The following is a 24,418-nucleotide window of genomic DNA, read 5'->3' on the forward strand; positions in this document are numbered from 1 at the left end:
TTAATGGGTTGAGTGTAAATTGAGAAAAGGAGTTCGAATATCTCATTATTTAATTGGAAGGAGATTTTTTTTGTAAATGGAGCAAGGTTTTCGTGATATGTTTGCTCTCGAAATAAACGCACGGTTTAAAAATTTGATAAACTCGCGGGTACGTTACACTCGCAAATTGTATCTACAGTTTCAAATAAACAGGTTTGTTATAGTTTTTGAAATGATTTTATTTTATTGCTAAAAGTGTACTCTATTAGAAAAGAAGGGTATTTATTATTGAATTTTTTTTACAAGAAATTTATTTTCAAATCTGTTGACTCGTTGAGAAGTCGAGTATGTACATATAAAAGAATTGAACTTAATATTTGTGTAAAATATCCATGTATTTAATAATCAACGCGTACCTTTTTATTTATATTTCATTTCGCGTTTTAATCAAATTTTTAATTCCCTGCCAATCAAGTCAAAAATTCAATTAAAGCTTAATATTCAGTGCAGCTTTTTATTGCAGATAGAGAAATAAATAAATCTTGTGTGAGTATTAATAATTAAACGCGCATCGGAGTGATAGAAGAACAAAAATTAGCTTTATATTGTAGCGTTGTCTTTAAACGAGATACGAAGTCCAAATAAATTTTAAATGTTAGTTTAAAATTAATTATAACGTTAACCATGAAATGCGCTTAAATTAAGTATACAAGTAAGTTTTTAAATCGATCTATTCGCTGAAAAATGTAATTACAGACTTAGCCGAATTCCTCATATTTTGCCAGTACCCGAGCTACAGAAATTGCAGAGTTCAAATATCGATCCTTATTCTCTAACATCAATAAATTATAAATCGAACAGTCACACAAGACGAGATAAACATTTTTTAACTAAACGATCAGGTCACTTTCATTTGCCTATTCCTCGAGAATTTGCGTATCGATTCAAGTTTAATTCAAGGCTCATCTAAGCAAGCAGACGAATGCTCATCGATCACCGATACGTTAACAATAAATTCATTAATCAGAGAGCTGCGCTCGTGCGACGAGAAATCCACTGGGAGCTCCGTTAATTTTATCATCGATTGCATTTCGATCGGCAATTGCGGCCGCTGAAGCTTTCGGCGATAAATTGAACATGGGCGATAAACCATTACACACCGAAATGCATTCCGCGTGTCTTTCGTGCACGCTCGGCCTCTCGATGAAGTGACGCGGCAACGAAAAGGAATTCCTCGTCGATTCCGCTTGTCGACTCGATCAACGGCTACATTTCGATTAACAGAGAGTCGTCGTCGCGCGGGCAAATTGTCGCTCGCGAAACGGCCCGATAACGTTATGCCCTGCAATAAATTAAGCGACGTTGATAAACTGGTAGCGCGTCTGTACGAGCAGAGGCGCGCGAGCGTTCGTACACGCGCGAAGGAAAACGGAAACCTGTTCCATTGGAGCTGGCCGCTTATCTGAATCGCTGCTATCATAACTAGGGGCTCCCGTATATATACATACAATACGTATAGTGGCTGCGTGCGTGCGTGCGTGCATGCGTGCCATGTAAAATGAATTTTCCATTAAGTAGTGGTCAACGGTGATTCACGAGGTTTACGCGGCACGGTGTCACCGAGCACGCTGTCAAGGTCTGAGTCACTTTACCAGGCTCGTTGCTACGATTTCGCCTGGGGTTACCTGCGTGATAAGAAAGCAGTGTACGTTTTGACTATTTCCGGAGCGGAATTTTTCAAAGGAACGTTTCTCAACGGAATGAACTTTATAATAATTTATGATTGGATATTATAATTTATAATTTTTCGTGGATAAATATAGTTGAGTTTTCTTTTAACGATCGGTAGCATAGGACGATTAATAAATTTTAGTGAAAATCATAGTGGTTTTTAAACGAACCAATCGTTTCCAAAAGTTGCAAGACTCGATATTATAATTTTATTCAATTAAGAAAAATAAGGCAATATTAAATGTAATTTTACAGTTCGAAAATTGCTCGTATCATGAAAGTGAGTTATGATATGTATTAAGATATAATACTTGTTCTTTTTTTAGAGGTATTGTTATTTTCTGATTAAACGACGATTTTAATTTTGGCAAAATTTCAATTGTACATATTAGAATGAAATTTTCTAAATAGTTCCATATCTTTGTCGTGTGCTTGAATCTCAGGATACAGTAAACGATTGTTAAAGATTAAAATATGGGAAAATTGGTCAAGAATTATCGATTTCATACTGATATTTTTGTACTAAACCAGAAAAATCCGGAAAGATATTTACAAATGAAAGTGCATATTGTCCACTGCATTAAATTCTTCCTGCAAACTGCTAACTCCTTTTCATGAGCAAGATTTTTCGAAGAAAATTTAAACTTATTTACATGACATTAAAACAAGACAGCGAAAGTGGTAATTAATACCGCAAAACGAAGATTACAGACATCTGTTCGTTTTCTTCGTGTAGCAATTGCCGAATAACAAAGTATACAAACAAAATGTAAATGCTACGATGTAAAGCTCAAGATAAATCGTAAACCTGTTCTCAATCAGCATACAAGTTACTAATAGTGGACACGTATGTAAATAAAGTACATGTCATTAGTAGTCTATACGACACTTTTTCTTGCAATAATTCAACGCCAACTCAACGTCCCGTACTGATATGGAATCGCGAAAAGCACGTTAATCCCCATCATCAGTCGTTTATGATGTATGTTTGCGCGTTCTTTGAACCTCTTTGACGGTTACTTGATTCACTTATTGATCGCGCGTATAGTAAATCATTGGTTGTATCGATGAGATAGTGGATTGCGTGGTCGTTGAAGAATTTATTGGCGCAGATGTTTGACTGAGTGTACCATAGCAACCACTCGCAACGAGTTGGACGTGCAAATTTCACGTTCACTCGGTGCGGAATAGTGTGTATTGCCGTGTCATGTATTCGTTGCAAAAAGCACTTTTTACATCTTGTTTTTTTAATATTTTCAATAATTGAGCTTCGTACTACTGAAAGGCGTAAATATACTGCTTTCGGCTCTGTAATTAATTTTTTCCCGAGATTCGTGAACTCGGTTATATAAGTTTCCCCTTTTCGTATACGGTAGTGAACATTCTGCTGCTCCAAAAGCAATTGATCAATCCGTAGCACGGTGAAAGGCACAGATGAATAACCGAGTGAAAGCTGCGAATAAATCGTAATTATTGTGACTCTGCATATCTGATATCGCGCTGAAATTACAGATTCGATAACACGATATGATACTTTAATTCCCCTCCACATAGCTGTGCTATTGAAAACGCGAACCGAGTTGAAACAGGACAATATAGAAAGGAACAAATAGTACATAGCGCGGCTCAGGCCAAACATCGAATAAAACGTAATACTCTAATTCGGTAAATTTGGAATCGCGATGTAATTACGAAATTAATAACACGTAGCGGGGGCTGCGTGGATGCAAAGTTGAAATCGAGGCGGAGGCAATAATTGCCAAGTGTATTAATAAATGCCGCGTCGATAACGCAGATGCGAACCGTGTAATTTCGTTGGGAACGTTAATATCGCGACGAGATTTTAATAAAATCTCGCGCCGTGACGATTCGAGTGACAATCAGAGCTGGGTTGAACACGGCCGATTGTTCTCGCCGGGCTTTTTGTTTGCCCGGCGATCGGTTTATCGCGAATTCTCTTATTTCCGATTTTTCTTTCGAGCAATTCGAGCAGATTGCGAAAAGAATCCGCTACGTTTCCCATCATCGAAGCTGGCCTCTTTGCTCGACGGAGCACATTGTATCGGAATTGGGACGAGATCCCCATTAAAACTCTGCGAACCGACGAACCGTTCTCCTATATCGCCGGCCTCTACTATTGTTCTCTCTGTTCGGCTAACAAACTGTTTCTCCCACTGAATCGTGAACTCTCTCGTGATAGCGCGTCGAGCAGAACCCGGAACGTGACTCGGCTTTAATACCCGCTTCCCGAGGAGAATCGCATCGTGAACGAGCGCATTTACGAAAAATTTCATTCTGGATATTTGTCGAGCAATTTCCTTCCATACGAGGATTACTCGCCGATGACAATTTGATTTCGATCGATCAGAAAAGTTAAATGCGAATTCCTACGCCACCGATTCTTTGTCACTTAAATTGTTTTTCATAGATAAAATTAAAAAGACTACATTCACGGGCATTCAAATTTTTCATTTCATTAGTCATTTCATTTCATTTCATTTTTCATTTTCATTTCAATTAGTATACCCGAAAATTATTATATATTTCGATAAAATGGAAAGACTTTGATAGAACGTAATTAGCTTGATATGCATCTCGATTGTGATGCTAAATTAGATTTCGACTTATTTCTCGTTCATGATATTCCATTACACGTAAATATTTCTCTGTGAGGGAATCGTAAAATTGATAAAAATATGTACGAACATTTACACGTCGGAGAAAATCCTATTGGGTTAAATCAGATACGTGATACGAATTTATTATGCACTAAAATTTTCTGGATTGTCATCAAGGAATTAAATTTGTAACACTGTCAACCTGTCATTTACCGGTTTCAACGGCCACATTTCAACGTCCGCGCTGGCGAATGCAAATTAACTTCGCTAACTTCATAGATCCGCGACAGTCCAATTACTTTACGGTAGCGCTTTTATAACAAACAGCTGCTTGATATAATATATATGCTTGTAAAATATTATTTTCAAATTATTAGCACAGTTTCACAGGAAGCGTTAATAGATTGCATAATGAATTATGCAACCTGATACTGTAATGAGCGCATGCTGAATACTGTAATATTTTGAGTGTAACGTTACAAGATACATAAATGAAGAAAGGAAAAGGAGAGAGAGACGGAGAACGGAGTTATTTATAAAGTCCTTGATTCTCCCCTCGTCTTTCGTAGCCCCGTTTTATATTCCTCTTAATCTCATATTACAATGTAAATAACGTATATTACAACGTAACAATCAGATGCATAATATAGATAAGAAAATTTTGTTGTACTATCTTATTTAGAAAACAGCTAGTGGGAATGGAGTCTCTCTTTAACTCTTAAACGTTACCTCGTGAATGGCGTCTGAAATAGCTTCTGTGTTACTTTTAACAACCCCTGATATATCATATCGTAATATTATTCATATTATACACTAATTACCATAATTAATACTACTTGTCTTCATAACAACGCCCATTTTTTTTAATTTTTAATATCCCTTCAGTCTTGTGAACTGTTCTTTTAATCTACAGATTTCTTTTGTTGCAATGGAAAATCTTCGCGAGAAAATATTATTTCGTTATTTCGAATAACAATAAATACATTTGAATAACATAAAAAGTAATTCTAGTATACACTTTTACGTGTGGTCAACGCAATGGAGTTACAGATATAGTAAATTTATGATACATATTGTTTTTCAATATTACCTGTTGAATATTAACTCTCCTATGTGTTCGAATCTATGTATATGAATCAGTGGTATATTTAAATTAATAAACATATTTCAATTAAATGAATATAATTAGGTTTTTGTATCATCCGATACACCGAAGTCGGATTGCTTGCTGTTTATTTCATCACATATTATATATTTTAGCTTTATTTATTTTTTATAATTTATTATAATATGCCTGTTTTTGTATTATTTGAAAACATGTTATATGTGTTGGAATATATTACAACGTATGTGTGTTTCTTTTTTAAAGGTGATCAAAATCTGAGAAAGTGATCAACATCTTTTTCGTTGTTTATGCGTATGAACGAAGCGATTAAAACAAGCCTCATCAAAATCGACGAGGACCCTTTTCTGCAAGTTCGCCAGATTTTATAGCAATCTATATACGACTTGTCAATGATTAAAACACATAATTTTATGAACATAACAGGGGAGCGTTAAAGATATCAGCTTGATCTTATATCACGTTGTAACTCTTCTAAAAAGAAAAGTATAATAATTTTTCTATTCCATTCTAAACAATTACGATTATATGTAAGATATTCCTAAATGAAAAATGAATTCGCGCCTCCTTAAATATTTCACAAAAGCAAACGAATCATCGGAAACAGAAACACTACCGATACAACGAACGATATAGTAATTTCGGAACAACGCAATATTATTTGCACGATGCAAAGTAAGCTAAAAAGAAGGAACAGTAAGGTAGGAAGGAATGGAGTTACTCGCAGAGAGCTCTCCATTCTTCTCTCGTCTTTCACGTGCTCCTTTCCCGCGAGGGCCATAAACGCAGAAACCATAATGTACCTCCGGCAAATGAGCAGTTAACCCCGATTTAGCTCGCGCTTGCGCGGCCGTCGACCATTAAATAATAAATCAATAACGCTAGCTAATAATACACAGATTTACCAAGGCCCACAAACAAAGATACTCCAATATGAACGATCACAGCTAAGCTGCGGAACAAACTCGAGAAAATCGGAATGTTCGTGATCTCATTGGCTTTGCGTTCGTTCTATGTTCCCTTTCATTCGACTCTTACTATCTGCCCTCGATAACTTGTTCTGTCTGTTCTCTTCTTCCCTTCCTCTTTTATTACTCCCTTTCTCGTCTATATCTGAGACGTAATCGCGATGCTTCCACGGAACGTTTCGACAGCAGCGATTACGAGAAATCGGACGACGTTGATCTGTTTTTCCCGGTGCTCGGGCAATTTCTTGGATTCTTCGATTTCTGCCCCATGCAAATTTACCGTGAATTTATAGAGCCATTACGCAGCGAGCTTCTTTTGCCGCTGATCCACCCTCGCTGGTAGAGTTGGGGATGCTCCTTGATCGATGTTGACTATATATGTATCTTGACTACATGATACCCTACTGTTATTTATGTATGTTATTTACGAGAGATAGCGATATGTAACATTTGTTTTGAATGTCTTTGAATATTCAAAGGTATCGGTATTCCGCTTAGGGAGAGCTCCCCAATTCTGTTCACGTGCAATATCTTGGTTATCGAATGTAATAAATTATTATGTGTAAAATATTAAGTCTAAATATTGTAGAGTCGAGAAACATTGTAATATGATAACGATGATTTCTTTATATTTTGAGGTATAAAGAAGATTTCGATATTAATTTTGCGTTTTAAGGTCAATTTTGAGAGAGCTTAAAAATAAATATACCATAGTATCTTCATAAAATTCCTGACTTTGTCGAATTTAAACAATTGACCTCCAAATATTCCCAATGCTTCCATTTGTAAAGAGACTGTTGTCCTCATATTATATATTTTGTTAAATCTTGATTTGAAGATATTTCCTATAAATAAAGCGTAGATAAAGATGGGACGCTCTATATAAACAAATTGAATCTCTTCGTCAAAGTTTTATTTCCTTCGCCAACCATTCAACGTGGATCCGCATGATAACACTTTTACGAGAAATAATGTTTCGAAGGAAATTTCTTTAAACAATTTCCGCGCGAATTTTTCTACGGTGCCGCTTAATGGTCAGCAGATTTTGTCGAATAATGTGACGAGGTAAGAAGAATCGCTGTAACGGGAAGTTGCTAGTTAATTAATATGCCGCTGCTACCCGTTTTCAATAATAATTATACCCTTCCGTCTTTCTGACTTGGCCGTGTTTTTCATCCGAGCATAATCACCGCATCCACAGGCGAAATCCTTGGGTGAAAAGAAAACGAAAAAAAAAGGAAAAAATGGAGGGAAAAAGGTGCACAGAAGGAGGGAAAAAGGAAGAGAAAGAATGAGAGAAGGGAAGGAAAAAGTTGGCCAGGTTGCTTCGTAGACGAGGTTGCCGGCAATTACGCGAAATTAGCGGACCACCGATATTATTCGATCGATTATCTCGTTTTCTTACTCGGATATTCCGAGCTGCCGATTCGTGAAATATAGCTGGCCATCGTTAACGCGAAACAGCAGATGCGAGGCGCGTTTTATATTCACGAGGAAGCCTATTTATTCGGTTAAGACGTAGCGAAATAGAACGTTGCAATTTCCTGCTTCCTTTCCTCTAATTGAATTAATTAATGCATCTCAGCTTTGAATTTTCTGACAGTGCAACGGTCTTTATGCCTGCCACTTAGTCGTTTTCCTTTGCAGGGAAAATCATCTTCGGTTAGGAGCATGTTCTGGCAACTATTTTGCTGTTCAGTAACACGCAACGATGTCTTTCTCATATTCGTGGGAACAGTTATTGTTATTTTCAAAATAGATATTGCAAATAACGGGTTTACGTTTTAAGATTTTATTGTACTACTATTTCGTATCATTTTCTGACTGTGAATAACATCTAATTCATTATCGATTTAAAAAATATATTGTGTTTATGGATGCTTTCAAGCTGTGACGTATGATTTTAAAGTTGATCCCATAAATGATATATGGCAGCTTCTACATAATAAAAATGTCATTAATTTTAAAATGAATAATTTAATCTAACCTTAGTCTAAACTTTAGTGTCGTCTATGGTGATAATTGAGAGATAATAAAGTCTAAACAAATTTTCATAATTAAATTAGCATGTAGATATATTGTGCAAGTTTATGTGTTTGTGGAAAATTTAAAAGTGCAAAAATATGCAAGTATCTGTAAAATAATCAAAAGAAAATATTTGTTATAGTACCTAGTAGGTACAGATTAAGGTTCTTTAATTATATTCATAAAACTATAAAAATGCATAAACATACTCAATCTATATATTAACAATGCTCTATGTAGCATAGTATATATAAAAAAAATTAAACAAAACAACATCGTTTGAGGAAAATACGTTGTACGTAATTTATACTTGCGCAATAAAATATTTAAAAAAATGACATTTTTACTTCTCAAGAGGTAACATTTCGATTGTGTATTTCGAAAGAAAGTTTAAGAGCACGAGCGGGAAATTTTAGAACTTTGCTGTCGTTTGTTTTTCTTCGGAGACTTTTATCCTCAAGGAATTAAAAATAAAGCAAGCGTGAAACAACAGGAGAGAGTTATTTTCGTGGTCGAGGTGTTAATCCTTAAGGTTGTAGGTCAAGATATTTCCGGCAATGCGCGGCCCTAGCCAGCACCTATGGCCGTTAAGTTATTAATGGTTTATTAAAATGAAATTCAAAGAGTCACGTGCCCGCCACTACAGCACGCTTCCGCTTGTTATAATTTTGGAATTGAGCTACTATTCTACCTAAAGATCAAGCAGTCAGCAAGATCATAGTAATTATATTATACTATTGTATTATGTATTTGGTATATATTCATTTAACATTACAAAAATCCTCTTCTACATTTTTATTCACTCACACTCGCTAATCGACTACAAATAATTAACTTGTGACAAATATGCAGCTTTAAAGTATAGATATATAGAATGAACCATACAATTGATCCAAGCTATGGCTCTTTTTTTTTAGTGCGATTAAAACGCAATCTTAGAGAGAAAAGATGACTGCTGTCGATAATACTACGTCTGTAGAATCATACATGTACCTTCTATACATACAAAAATGAATACGTATTTAACGACTGTATTATTATTTCAAGTAAAAGTTAGATTTACAATTTATTATGCAAAATTCAATCCTTTCGTTTATATGTACCGCATATAAAAAGTATCAAAACAAAATGATCGCAAATGGATTGACCAAACAGATGGACAAAAGCTCTAATTCAATTGAATCGTTAGAATCAAGCTTAAAGCATAAAAACACCGGAATCCAGACAAGGGTGGCTCAGGAAAAAGACTCTCGAGACAGACGTTATCCGATAAAGGCAATGCTTCTTGTCAAGAGGGACAACTATTAAGCTTTCTATGGTTTCGAAAGCGTATGCATCAGCCATTAACCGAATGGCTAAAGGTCCATAAAATCTGTCCCCCCAGCTGCCACGGGACACGGAGGCGGTCGCGCTCGAGCGCGGGTGCTTCCTGGAAGGAAATCAGGACCGATTTGCACGGTCGTTTGTCGTAATTCCGGCGAGCACGGCGGTTTGCATCTTTCGAGCGATTGATAAGCTCCTTGGTACAGGAGAGGCTGACATGGATGAGGGTGGTTTCTCGTGCACCTGGGCCCGTAGTCGTAAAGTTGGCAGTAAGCCTTGTTTATTGGCTCGGGCCGCTGGCAGTGATCTCTTTTATTTGAGCCACGACCAGCAAAGAAACCAGGGAAATTCCATTTGTGGCCAAGTAAATAAAGCTCTAAATTTTCGCAGGAATTATGCCGTTTTCACGCTTAAGCAACTCCGTCCTCTGTTCGCCGGAGAATTATGTCCGATAGGGGAGAAAGAGAGCCAGAACCCAACGGTCTGTTCTGGCTGGCGTGTTGTAATTGAATCTGCCGAATAAAATACATCTCGCGCTCGCGTGTCTTGAAATTAGTTTAATCGCGTCTCACGACCGATCGCCGATTCGAATTACCGGCGTGCCTTTCCGCGGAGAAAAATCACCGGACGTGGCCCCCCACGAACGATGTAGCCATCTATTATTGGTCTTGTGAACGCAGCGTCTTGCACGCTTGTGCTGTTAATTATCCATCCGATCGTGCAATTCCTTCGGACTATCGGTTTTACTTTTCATAAATTCCATCTTTCTTTTTATTTTCTCAGAGAGATTAATAGGTACTTTGGCTGGAATTGAAATATAATGGAATTATTGTAAAAAATTATGTGTGTTTGACCAAGGATTATTTGATGACTTACGTAATAGAAATATCGGTTAGTATTAATATAGTATTATTAATCGTTTTTAGTGATTGGGGGTAATAGAAATAAATAAGATTACATTATTTCAGTATCAAAGAATTTTGGAAATATGTATTGATACGATATATTTGTAATAGTATAGGACGATTAATTTTCCCTAATCGAAAGCAGTGATCGATCAATTGGATTGAAAATTTTTATAGATTAACGGCTAATAGTGATTTGGAATCGATCATAATACAATTGCGTTCTACGTGTATACATTGTAATCATAATTGTGGATTATTCCGGACTTACTATGCTATTGTAGTGTACTTCATAAAGAACAAATAACATACAAGTTAAATTACTATATTATATTCAATACTTTTATCATTTGATATATCTTATCATCGTTGTCTAACTTTTCTTTTATTTCTTACCTCATCCACACGTTTACAAATATCATCAAGAAAATTAAGTATAAAATGAGAATGCAAATCATTTTTTAATTTTAGTCCTTTTTTGTTTACTATAATTATAAAATATACAAAGTGAAATTATATAATATATTACTTACAGGAAATACTGATAGCCTGTTATCGACTATGTTGACGATCAATATGCAATATGCCCTGGAAGCTTTTTATCGAATATAATTGCGCTTGTCGAGATTTCATATCATTTGTTCCATTGTAAATATTTACTTAATATTTTCATTTATTTGATTACCATTTCGAAAAATGTTTTAAACATTTTATAACTGACTGTATGGTGCGCGAATAATTTCTTGTTTCGCTCGTTTTTGTAAAAAAATTGCTTGTTGTTTATTAAAATTTCCCTTCGCTTCGCATGTTTATTTCCATTAGTCACGGTATTAAATTGCTCTCCAGAATAAACACTTTTCCGAGTTATTTCACGTTAACATTATTTATAACATCATTCGTGAAAGAAGAACATATATCATCACTTAAATTTATTTTTCAAAATTTCCTAGTTTACTTCCTAATTAATATTGTTGATAAACAAGATTGCAAACCTTCCACGACATACATTAAATTCCATTTACTTTCCATATATTGATCTTTTTATTTGTATGTTATCTTATTTATTTATATTATTTCTTACTGATAATTATGCAATTCTAGTAAAATATTTACATAATCGTCTATATCACTAGAACTAACGACGACTAAAATAAAAATATGAAACTTGTACCAAGGAAATCAAAACAAAAGATGAGAGAACAAAATGTGTATATTATAATGCAAGCAGGGAAACAAGTTTTTCATATCTACATATGCCTACATTTGACATGAAATTATCCAAATTTTTACGAAGAATTACGAATTAATCATTTTTTTCTCTCTGGTAATAATTCGATTTATATTTTAATCAAAAATACCAAGTTGTATCCACCGATTAAAGCCGACATATAGAGCAGAGAAAAAAATCGTTTAATTTGCCCGTGCCACGTCACATCGTAAGGTTCATCGTTTCTTTGTTACCTGTCTGGTGACCATTGCAGAGAACGTATATAATACGTACATAACCTACGTCTACGTTCAGCATAAGAATTCACGCTATGCAACGTTATCAACGGAATTCGCAACGTGAGCCGCGATAATCTTATCTGCTAATGCGTACATTGTTGTTGATAATCGTACGAGCTCGTTCGTAGTGAAGTTCCATCGTAAAAAGTCTGGGAAAGATCGCGGTTGTAGCGGAAACAAATCTGCCTAACGCCGTAAATATTCATGCTAACGTTTACGGGTTTTAGAACGTTTACTCGTATTTCAGCGTGAGAAGGAAATATAACTTTGTTCCTCGTGTTGTTGCTCCTGTTGTTCGTGGCAATTGCTGGCGCAGTTCCGATTCGTTTTCATTAACACAATTTATTTATAAAATTCTGAAAAAAGGTTTCTCTTTCTGCTTCCGCCGTTTGATAAACTATTATTGTGTTTTTATCCTTGTCGCGTGCGATAAAAAATTATATTAATGAGTTATAGTTATTTTCTTTCTATAGAGATTGTAATCACTGATTATACTTTAATAAGTATAATAATAGGTTTTATATTTTGAGAATTTAGTTATTATTAACTATTTAACAATAAGCATCCTTCTATTTGAAATTCAAAATATTCTTTTTTGATTAACTTGTACATTTATTACAAAAAAAAATATATATATATAACTGAATCTCCAATGTATCGTTTCCATGTTTTTATGACTTCAAATCAATCTTCTTTTCCCAAAAATATATATTTCATCATCTCGAAAAGGATAAAAGCGCATATAAAGGTAGAAATGAAAACACGATAGTATATTATCTTTAAGTTTATTAGTACGAGTCTGATTTTCTTTTAATCAAATAATTTCGAAGTTTATGAATTATTATTTTTATAATTTGCTACAAGCGCATGTGTAGTCACTATAGATAGATAATGTCGCATCGTTTATATAGAAAGCGAACTGCTATTCTATTTCTAGAAACTAGAAGGTAAATAAAATTAAAATTTTCTTACGCGTCTTTTCAATGAAATAAGGATTTCATTACATTGATCTAATATATAATTGATCACCAGTAATCTGTACAACATCTAACTGGTTAAATACGTTCACGTATACCAAGCACGGACAGTATTAAATTACATTTTTCAGTCAGAGAGAGTGCACAATTAATTAAGAATCTTATCATTGGAAACAAATTGCTCTTTTTCCACTCTGCCCGCCATTCCATCGCCTTCCCATACCAGCGAGAATTAATCACTTTCTCTCGTGCTGCTCCCACGGAGGCAGGAAAATCGCTGGAAACGGTGAGAAGCATCGTGAAACGAAACGAAACGAAAGGGAACGAATCGAACTCGATCTCGACACCGATCGAGCAATCATCGTGTACGCGGCTCACTGGAAGTGATCTCGGGATCGCCGTGAGCGTCTTCCGCGTACCGGGAATCCATCGTCGAAGAATGAAGAGAGAATTCTCTCCGCGGGGAGAACTCCGCTGATTTTTTCTCGATCCGAGGCGTTTTCGACGTGCACACCGTATAACGGCTCTCGTTTCTCCGCACGGGACGATTACCCGGCCATGCAATTTATGTCGGCAAATGACTGCAATCTACGGCTGATCCAACGTTGCGAAATGGTTGCCTATTGGTCTCTGTCTGGCTCGTTGCCGGGCCGAATCGCGCGGCCCGCGAGTCCAAACTCGCATGCACAAAAGTGCAAAACAGCCGAAGGAAACAAGCGGTTCGTGATCGGCCGCCGTTAACGTTTCACTTTTCGTGGTCGAAAATTATTCGATCTCCTCCTCGTCTCTCTCTCTCTCTTCCTCTCTCTCTCGCAGCCCTCTTGCACACTGGACTCCCCACTCTCTGGACGATTGCGCGTTGCTTCGCCCGATAATATCGTGCCGCAAACCTGGCCGCAGATAGAGACCGCTCTCTTCGAACCGTAATGGACACCGAAATTGATCGAACACGAACGATCTTGCGAATGGGATTATTGATTTGTGGCGGCGCGTTCGAGTTGCGCTGTTTTCGTGTCCTGGACCAACGCAGCGGTGAACGAGGCTGAGCTTCGTCTCGATACGAATGCTTCCCGATCGCCCCTTTCGTTACGTGTTCCGCTTGTTTACGCGTTAACCGCGTTTATCGTTTTTTCTTCCGTTCGAGACTGAAACGCGTGGATTCTTGCCGATAGCTTTACGCTTTGGTAAGCGGATTTTTCTTGAAAGAAGTGAATGGCTGCGTGTGGTAAATTGGTTGGATGGTGAACGCGGAGGAATTGGATTGGTTTCACTTTTTAAACCTTTGTGGGGCTATTTCGAATTCAGACCATGATGCATTTTTTACGGGGTTCTGCATCATATTCGATTTGATACGCGTTTTATAATTGGTATCATGCGATTTTAAGTCAAAGATATTTTAATAAAATTTGGTATTATATATTTAATGTAATTATTATAACTCCTAAACATTGTGTTTAGGTATTTTCTTAAAGAATTAAGACTGTATCTACTGCGATAAAAAGAGTATTACGAATTTGTAGAAGTACCATTTGAAATATTTTTGAATTCGAAGTTCTATCAATTTAGACTTTTGTAGCTTAATAGAATAATTGATTAAAGTAAGATAAAGTATAAATTAAACGACGAAAGTGTAGTACTTGCAAGATTGATATTTTAATTCTAGATATCCTCCATCTGAAACTAAGATCTTAGTTTATGCACTCTCGGAATGATCTCAGCAGTTAAACTCAATTTTTCGTCCAAGAATTAATAATCACTATTATAACGTTGACAATTGTGAGCTATAATCATAAATCAATATTTTTTGTACGCAAAAAGAATTTGTATGCCAGTGTATTACGTTAACGTGTTTCGTCGTTAAATGACAGACAACTGAGAGACGACGAAGATATTTATTTGAATATGAATTAAGTGAGCAGTAAGCTTTTTCCAAAAAGAAATTGTTGATGAAAAGATATTGTTAAAAAAATTAAAAGAATCGTTTTGAACTGACAGGTATATGAACGTTCTCAACAAAGAAACGTACGACTATATGCAGACATTTTGTGTACATTAGAAGCGTCGAGTGCGGTTTCTTTAAAGCGCTAATAGAGGGGGAAGGTACAGTTAATATCGAGACTTCCGGGTGTAAAGCGTGTCCTTTTGGAAGACTGTTCTGACGGCTTGCCAGCAGCATTGCAATTAGTTTCGTTAGAAGTTTGATGACGCATTTATGTTGACGCGCGCCTTACAGCTATAATCTATTTAAAACCCTCATGCTCCAGCTTGATCACGGATCACTGATCACCAACCACAGATTTTTTAATTGGTTAGAAGCGACACTTGAGGTGGTATTCGTGTAGTATCTATTTTCACTGATCTATTTCCACTGCTTTTAGGTCTTTAATAGTATACGATATAACCGATTTATATGCTGATTTATTTATCTTAATGTTACTCGTACATATCATAAGATTGAATAAAATCTAGTTCTAGTTTTTTTTTTTTTCATTCTAATATGTATAAATATTCGCTTAATGTACTTTCCTTGCATAATATTAGCAATCTTAGAAAATAATAAAAATCTGGGTTATGAAGATTTTAGAAATTCCAAGGTAGAAACGCGTAATGAAAATAGACGTTTTATCGTGCACGCTCTGTATGAAATTCTTCGATATAGAGTATATCTAGATTCGCTAATATCAGTTAATATTTGTCTTGAGTATAAATAAGAAGATATAATATAATGAATATTATTTGACGGACCAATAGTCCAAATTTACCAAAAGTAATAGTGAAAGTAAGAAATATATAGTAAAGCATGAAAAATACAATGAGACATGAGGTATGAAAGATTTACTCTTACGATCTGTGTCAATATATCGTTTACAACAACACACACATGATATTGAAATAACACGTATATTTACAAGGATATACAATACAAGATAATTAGATGCAATTCTTGAAAAACAACATGAATTCCTCTTGTCCTACTTTAATCCTCTTTTCCAAAACTCCACTGTTTTCATCTTTAATAGCAACAGGAATAACTTAAATGTTCAATTTAAGCGATACGCCATATACAATGCTAAACCCTAGAACACGATGCGAAACGTTGCAGAGTATCACGAAACGACTTTAAAATCCAATTGGACGTCACCGTTCGTGTTTAATCCCGTAAACGGCAGACTTATCCCTTCGATTTGAAGTTGGATCGCGTATAATGGAGAGACGTAGAGAGAAAGATAGAGAGAGAGAGAGAGAGGTGTGCGTCGCGGCGCATCGCATCGGAGCGTCGCGTTCGCGTAGCTTCGTTTTATAGTTAATCGCTCTTTATCGAACCAGTCGGCCGCAGTTTCCGCGTAAATTATTGCTGTCATAAATTTATCACGGAGCGGTAATTATCGGGGTGAAGCCATCCGTCGGAATGGCCGCGAATTACGAGCCAATTCCAATTGGTACGCCTCGGTATATCTAGCGTTGCGGCCTGCCTTCGACGATTTATCACCCGTGATCTTCGTTTCTCCGCTTCTCCCCCTCGCGCCACCCGCTCCTCTCCTCTATCCCTTCGCCTGCCATCGCGTTTAACAATTTCGATCGCTTTACGGATACTCCGCTCTCGGATACTCGCGATTGTTTGCCTGCACAATTACGCCAGACGACTGGAATACCGCTGAAACGATTATACGAACGTGTTCGAAGGAGAATCAAATAAATCTGAACGTTCCCCTGAAACGTAATCTCCAGTCTTCGTTGTGTATCAGCATTCGATGAATCGTTGCGTAAACCTCGCCAGTATTCCCTTTGTACGCCAGCGATGCGAACGATGGTATGAAGCATCGTTTGGGCAAGTTACCTGAATTCTAGCGGCCTGAATTCAATCAATCTGAGATATAGGTATGTAACAGTTTACTCGACTTGAGATGTCCTCTCAGATTTTTACTTTGCTGTTCTCATTGAGGACCTCTCTCTTGCGGTTCTTCTATGTGCTCCGAAATGAACGTTATATTTCAATAGATGTTATTAAAATGTAAATAGCTTTCGAATATTTAGTTTTAGTATTCGATATAATTTTTCACTACCTTTTCTGCGTTCCAAGCTTTTCTGCTTTTCTAACGCAGTATTATGTAAATACTGTTGGGGAAAAACTTTAGACGCATATAGCACTTCATCAAAACAAGCAAAAAAGTGTCAAGCGGCATTCGGTTCAAAAACTGCATGTTTCTGAGTTGCGAGATGTTTTTGCCAGTGAGACATTACCTTTGCAACATAAAGTACGTTCGATATGTCCCCAGTCCGCTTCAACGCACACTTTGACACGTTTTCTCATAGAAGCGCGCACACGTTGAATGAACCTCGGCATTTCTTTTATCTCTTGGCAGCAGATTTCTTGGATCAACTGCTGTTCGTTGTAACGAAGCAACTGGTTTATTATACGCTATACTTTCATTCACTAAACATCTCGTAACTTCGAAACTAATGGTTTTTGAACTCATGTTAATATAAGACGTCTTTGCTTGTTCTGACGAGTACCACATGCTCTTAAAGCTTTTCCCCGTCTTTTTCTACACTCTGTATATGTTAATATATATTAATTATAAAATACTTTAAAAAACATGTCTAAAAGGATATTTTACAAACGTGAAAAAGAAACGAATAGAACAGTATAGTTAAATAAAATTGAAGTTTGCTTAGCTATTCTTTGATTTGAAAGGAACAATAATTGAGGACGTATGCAAACAGGAAAGCAACTAAATCTCTATAGTAAATACGTTAAAAGCAAACACATTTGAGGCTGCTTTAAGACACGAATAAATTTATTAAGACGCGAATTCAGAATCATTTATTCATTGAAGCATAACTTATAATTATTGAAAACTTCGTGCAACTTAATGTTTCCAGTAAAAAGGACGTGGGTTACATTTACAAACAATAATAAAAGACCATTAATTAAAAAATATTACATTAATATTACATTTTATTTTCCCTATAAGTGATATTATTCTTTTTGAAATACAAAATGAAATCGTCGTAAGCAAAGAAGAGCATTCGAATTTTCTTCTATCCAAGAGATCATGTCTTCCTATGAATTCAATTATTGGAAATTCTACCGTGTATTACATCGCATCTTTCCAAATACGTGCACAATACCCATACTCTTGAAATATTTAACAAGATTTTATCATCGTTCGGTCTTTCCAGCGTGCTATGCAATTGATTTTCAAGTCATGAATTGCAGCATTATGGAAGAAAGGATTCAGCTCGCCTTCCCACGTTCTGTCCCGAAGACCGCGAGCAGTTGTGGTTTCAAAGAACATGTGGACGCGTTCTGGCGCGCGTACATGTTACCACGGAAAAGTTTGTATGAAGGGTAAACTGTTCATAGATCGTAGATAAGTATAGTCCACGCGCCAACGGCATTCCCAACCTCAGATACATGCACGGACACGAGTCTCGAGGGTTATGGGAACCTGACCGTTCTAATGTCACGTCTTGTCAGCAGCACGCGTGCAATATTGTTGGTCAAAGGGTATTGCGACCTGAATATGAAAAACGTGTTCACCACCTTCCAACTTATTCTGCTTCGCGCATACGTGCGTTAAATTAGTCCTATAAAACGAGATTGAATTAAAATTTACAGACGCGACGTGTCTTTGCTTTGAAACATGTTGACTGACACCGCAAGTCAATGTTGTATATTGTAAAGAGTTCTTAAGTTATTTGGATTCAGGGAATTTCCAGTCGATTGTTATTTGTACACGTGACAGCAATAGCGTTATTACTTCCTGGATTCCAAGTTAAAGTGAAAAACTCTGATGTTTCTTTCCTCGTAAGAAAGTATACTGCTAATCGTAAAGATTCAAGACTTCAAGCGATACCTAGAATTGCATGCAACATTCTACGTTTTTCAATTATTGTTGGATTAAGGTCAGAGGTCCTTATCTCTTCAAATCTCCAACTTTAATTTGGTTATCGAAAGATTTTAATATGCAAATTGCGAAGAACGACCTATCTTTCACAGCGTTTCTATATCGCTATAAATAAAATGAGCTATACATTTACTTTATGAAATTTCTTACGCGTATCATTTTCATTAATCTTCTGCTGATCTTGGGGAAGGATAAGAAGATTAATTTATGCGCAAATACAATTACGAAAGAATAATTCGTTTTTGTCTATCTGATTGATTTAATCGGTCCTGGAACGAGTTGTTTATATCATAAAATTGTTTTCATTATCATAACGGTTTTTTGTTATTACAGTAGGGTATAATGATGAGTAGGTAAAGCAGCTTGTTGATCAAACCATTTATATCAAGGAATAATACCTATGTTCATATTTCACTGACCTTGCTCCCATAAAATTACTACAGCGGAACGCACCTGTTATTCTATATGTTTTAAATATAAATAGTTTCTTACCTCATTTTACGCAATTTTCATCCTTGTTTTAAGCATCGTGCATTGCGATATGATCGAAGATGATACAATCTGGAAATGTTCCTGATAAAAATGTGCAAGAGAAATATAGCCGTTAATTTAATTATGTTACATTAAAAATTGTAATAGATTTTTTTTCAGGTGTTAAAAATGCACATGAAAATAATATTCTTCTTTTTGCTATAATATGATAGGAAAAGAAATTCTTTATATATTTCTGTCCGTCTCTCGTGACTCGCTCGTCTGTTAGCATGTTTTCTTCATCTCGCAGATACTTCAATTTAAATGAGCGTAACTTCCTTTAAAAATAGGAAGCTGTCCTTGCGGAAAGAATCATGATAAATTGTACAGTAAACAACGGGTACGATACAGCTTCAAGAACAAGAATGATTCGACAAGGTCTGGGGTGGAGCCCGAAGGGTGGGTGGCATCGTAAAAGCTGATGTTGGTTTCGTTGGTGGCAGAATTCGCTTTACGAGGACAAGCAGCTTAGCCAGCCTTTCCAACCGATATAATTCATCCACCGTGCCTCTTTACTCTGTGCAACATGCCTCGGCGCACTTCACGTGCTAACTGAAATTGGGAGGAACTCCTCACAACCCTTATTTATGGAATCACAGCTGTGTTGTTGAATCCGTTGTCGCGGTTTTATAGGAAAATAAGTTACCGGTCTCGCCGTTGCTCGCGATATCGACTCCTGCGTCACAAAATAAAAAGATTTATCTTTCCACAAGAATATTATCAAATACCTGTTTATCAGCTGCTACTTAATTGTTTTATATCACACAAGAGAAGTTTTATTATCATTTTTATTAGTCATATAGAAGTTAATTTTAATTTTTTCGAACGTTAAAAATCTTTCTATCTGTTAATAAGAGCGAGGTTAGTACAGAATAATTAACGCATTAAATTGCAGTTGCTGACGCCGTACATAGTAGCCTTTATGTCCTCTCATGATTAATAATAGGACACATTAATTATCAATAATGCTGAGAAAATAAGGATTTCTTTCATGTATTTGTTTCAAATAGGTAATAATAACAATTAATATAAAGTATAATATTCGAAAGCTAACTTTCCAAATGCTTGTCCTAGTCTTAAATGTAGAACCCTGTAGTGTTCTAGATCTCAGTAAAATTACCAAGCGTGAACATGTTAATTATTTTGTGCTACTTTCAAAATAAAGTACACGCATCGTGCTGATTGTCTGGAGAGGAGAAAAATTCGAAATTTGTAATGTCACGGGTAAAATAATTTCTCCCCTATATAAGTCCTGAAATATAAATATTTCCAAATATACTACTTCTAATAAAAATATCGTTAGATATAAAATAAATTCAATCGTCGTAGACATCCACGTTATATGGATTATTTATCGAATCGTATGCACGTTTTCATATTCCGTTACAGATTTTCTTCGTGAAAATGTTACGGCATTATCTATGATACAAGCTTTCCTCCATTCTTAGGCGAGGGAGGTTATGCGACCACGTGGAGAATTCTCCACCCTCGATTCTTATTTTCTCTGGTAGTCGGGAATCCAGTCTGGGTCTATGGTTCCGTGAATGTTGATACATCGCCAAGGATTTTGCATTTCGAATCCGGGATAAGAGGGTGGCATGGAAAAAGTCTGCTTTACGAACCCCACAAACCTGGCTTCATCCTCGAATAGACTTGCGAGAACGTATGCATTAGAATCAAGTGGAGATATGAAATTTTAGGTAGAAACGTAACAGACTTTGATTCTTTTCTCCCTTATTTTATGTAGATAACTATTTATTACGATTATCGTAGTAAAAATTCTTTTATTTTATTTTATTGTAAATTACGAATAGGATATTGCTAATCCAATAAAGATTCTTTCATAATTAAATTTTCTTTTATAATTACAGAAATACAGTCGATTGTATTTATAAAGAGATTCTGTAATGTATATATCTTCTTTTGATATAGATATTTTTTGATATCATAAATATTGTAATCTTCGGTTACTTTAGAATAGACTAAATCATCAAGCAGGTAAATCCAAGTTGTTAGCTTCCAATGTTTCTCGACAAATCCAATCCGAGGTAAATTAACAACCCGAGTAGATAGCAAATTTGTCTTACCGAGACGGAAAGTAATTACTCGAATTTTCGTAGTTGATCAACCACGCTCTTAATTACTGTGCCAACTAGTTCACTCAGATAACAGATAACAATAGAAGGTTTGCATACAATCTCGATGCTTTCAATACTATTTCATTCATAATGTAGTTACGCATATTCTCCATTACAAATTCTACATGTGGCAAGGCACTTTGATTACTATGCCAACTTTAATAATAGTCTGAATATAACTCCATTTCCATTATAGATATAGAGAAAGTTGAGATAATTCACCAGCAACGTAAGGAAGAAGTCGTATCATTAAAAAAATATTAATTTAATGCAACATGTATCCTTAAGTTGATTCTGAAACAGTTCACGGTAATTAACAGTGTTGATTATCTTGGAATAATTCCCAGTGAATTATATAATTACATGTCTTTCGTCTTTATTCAATTAAGAGGTGTATACAAAATTCTAATATCAATCATGTGAAGATCTGAAACTCGTAAAATTTGTGTTTAGTATGGTGTGAATATGTAAACAAATACCTTATTGTTTTCCTTTATTTATACTTATCCATAATCCAGATATAACTCGAGCATATTAACAAGATTTCTAAATACTAATGAAATTTGATTTACGCGAATATACTGATCGAACCTATCTATAGCGTAGATTACAAACTGAAGTAAAAAGGTTATAATCAATATTCCTTTTCTTGGAGCAAACGTTCTGCTTACAAAGACTCTAACTTATTGGAAATTATAAGCTACATGTTACGTGTATACACTACATATTCAGCCCCAAAATCCTCAACCAAATACACAATTCGACCATAACTCAATCTCAGTTGCCAATCATCTCGTTAGAAATACTTCGATAAACGTTTGCCATAGCTAACTCACTATTCCATCACTCGTTCGAGAATCCGGCCTGAATTTCACGCAATGTGTACACACAACTTCAGCTAACTTCCTGCAGAAGGCTAATAATAATCCGCGACTAACTCGCGGCGAGAGTGAAAATATGTATTTCATAATTCATAGCGGACGTGACAAAGGGTGGAAAGCAGACGCGAGAAGGGGCTGGTGGTGGACTGGCAGCACGGCGAACAAATCGAATTCGGCGCAAATTAGCGCGAACGTGGGTGCGCGAATTCGTCTTGTTGTCACGAGAAATAATTGCCAGGAGGATTCCTATGGACCGGGATCGGACGGGAAAGGCGAGCCTTCCCCCGAGGTTATAATGCCGGGATGAAGCGCCCGAGGTTATTAGTTTAGGAAGCTGCAAAGTACTCTGAAACAAAGTCTCTCTGTCCCTCTACAAGGTAATCAATATACAAGCGGGCGACCCTGCCTCCGTTTCAGCTCGTTGATTCAACCCGAACCGCCTGGCGAAGATCCCTTCGTCGAATTAGTTGCTTGCAAAGCATCGCTGTCGGGGATTCGACGTCAGAGAGCGATAGGTGATAAACCGTCTTTCCGTTCGACGGCCTACCAGAGACCAGACCTCGTCCTTCCCTTCACGTTATGACGGCCGTGTTTCCAGATTAATTGCGGAATTTCAATTACTCCCAGCCTCTAGACCGCGCCAAATGAAAATGCTAACGAGGTAAAAATGCAACGACGCTTAATGCCGGGAGATTGAACGCGTTAATCGCGCAAATTGTCGGCCGAACGATGTTACCAACGTGAAACGCAGAGAGACCTTTGACTACGCTTAATGCGAAACATTTTATGCAGCTTTGCCGGATTACGTCTTCCGAAATTTCGTTTGCTTAAATACGGCGAAATAGGTCAGATGTTGACGACGCGTAAAAATGATTTATACAGATGTTGATATTCTACGGTGTTTCTGTTTGGATAGTAATAAACGAAACAAAGGTTCCTTCTATTGTATATTCTAACTAGAAGGTTGACGGATTACGAATGTTTAATTAATATATGTGAAGATCACAGGGCAAAGATACAACGAGTCACGTTTTTTGTTCTTCGGAACAATTGCAAAATCCAATGTTAAATGCATACATACATGATACACACTGAAAATAAATTTTAGCCACGTGTCTCTGTAGTTTTTGGTATATTTGGTCGTCTTTATTCAAAAAAAGGAACAGAGTTAATTAGCGAGTATTCGTTAAACAATTAACAACGAAATTTTTTAAATTCGAAATGAATTAGTTCTAAATTTTAATATATAAATACGTACATGTAAAAGGAGTCAAGAAACATGTACAAAGAATTTTTATAAATTCACGAACATCGTACAGATTCACGAAGAAAAAGGTGCAATACATAAAACTGATAAATTCGACATTAAAAAACGATTATGGTAATTTCTACCGAAGAAACGATTCGATTAACAAGATTAAGTATAAAAATATTAAGAAAAGAACTACAAATTTCTGTGAAGGAACCGTAGTATATAGAAGTCGTAACTCTCAATCGTAAAGCACCCTTTGCAGAAAATTTGCCAGCAATCCAAGCGATGCAATAACTCGGTCCCCTTTACGAACATCGATAACCGTTTTCATTTCACAGGGCCAGTTAGAATTATCGGTGAGGATCCCCTCAGTGTAATTCGTTGGTCGCTCAGCAAACGTCCTCGAACCATTACTGTCCGGTCTCACCAAACAAGCGATGTCTGTAGGTAATAAACCGTCTCCTTCCAGCTCATCGACGCAGCCGGTGAAATTATGAAACGCCTATTTGCCGCTCCCCTCGAAACATCGACTCCCTCGTTCACCGCTAC

At 36.3% G+C, this 24,418-nt stretch overlaps 1 protein-coding gene across 2 annotated transcripts in view; it reads left to right on the forward strand.

Moving 5' to 3' along the window:
* The window catches only part of LOC126914140 (protein split ends-like), a 380,706-nt gene that overhangs the window by 238,478 nt on the left and 117,810 nt on the right, over positions 1–24,418 (forward strand). The window lies entirely within an intron of this gene.

The sequence above is a fragment of the Bombus affinis genome, chromosome 3 (genome assembly GCF_024516045.1).
Source record: "Bombus affinis isolate iyBomAffi1 chromosome 3, iyBomAffi1.2, whole genome shotgun sequence".
NCBI lineage: Eukaryota > Metazoa > Arthropoda > Insecta > Hymenoptera > Apidae > Bombus > Bombus affinis.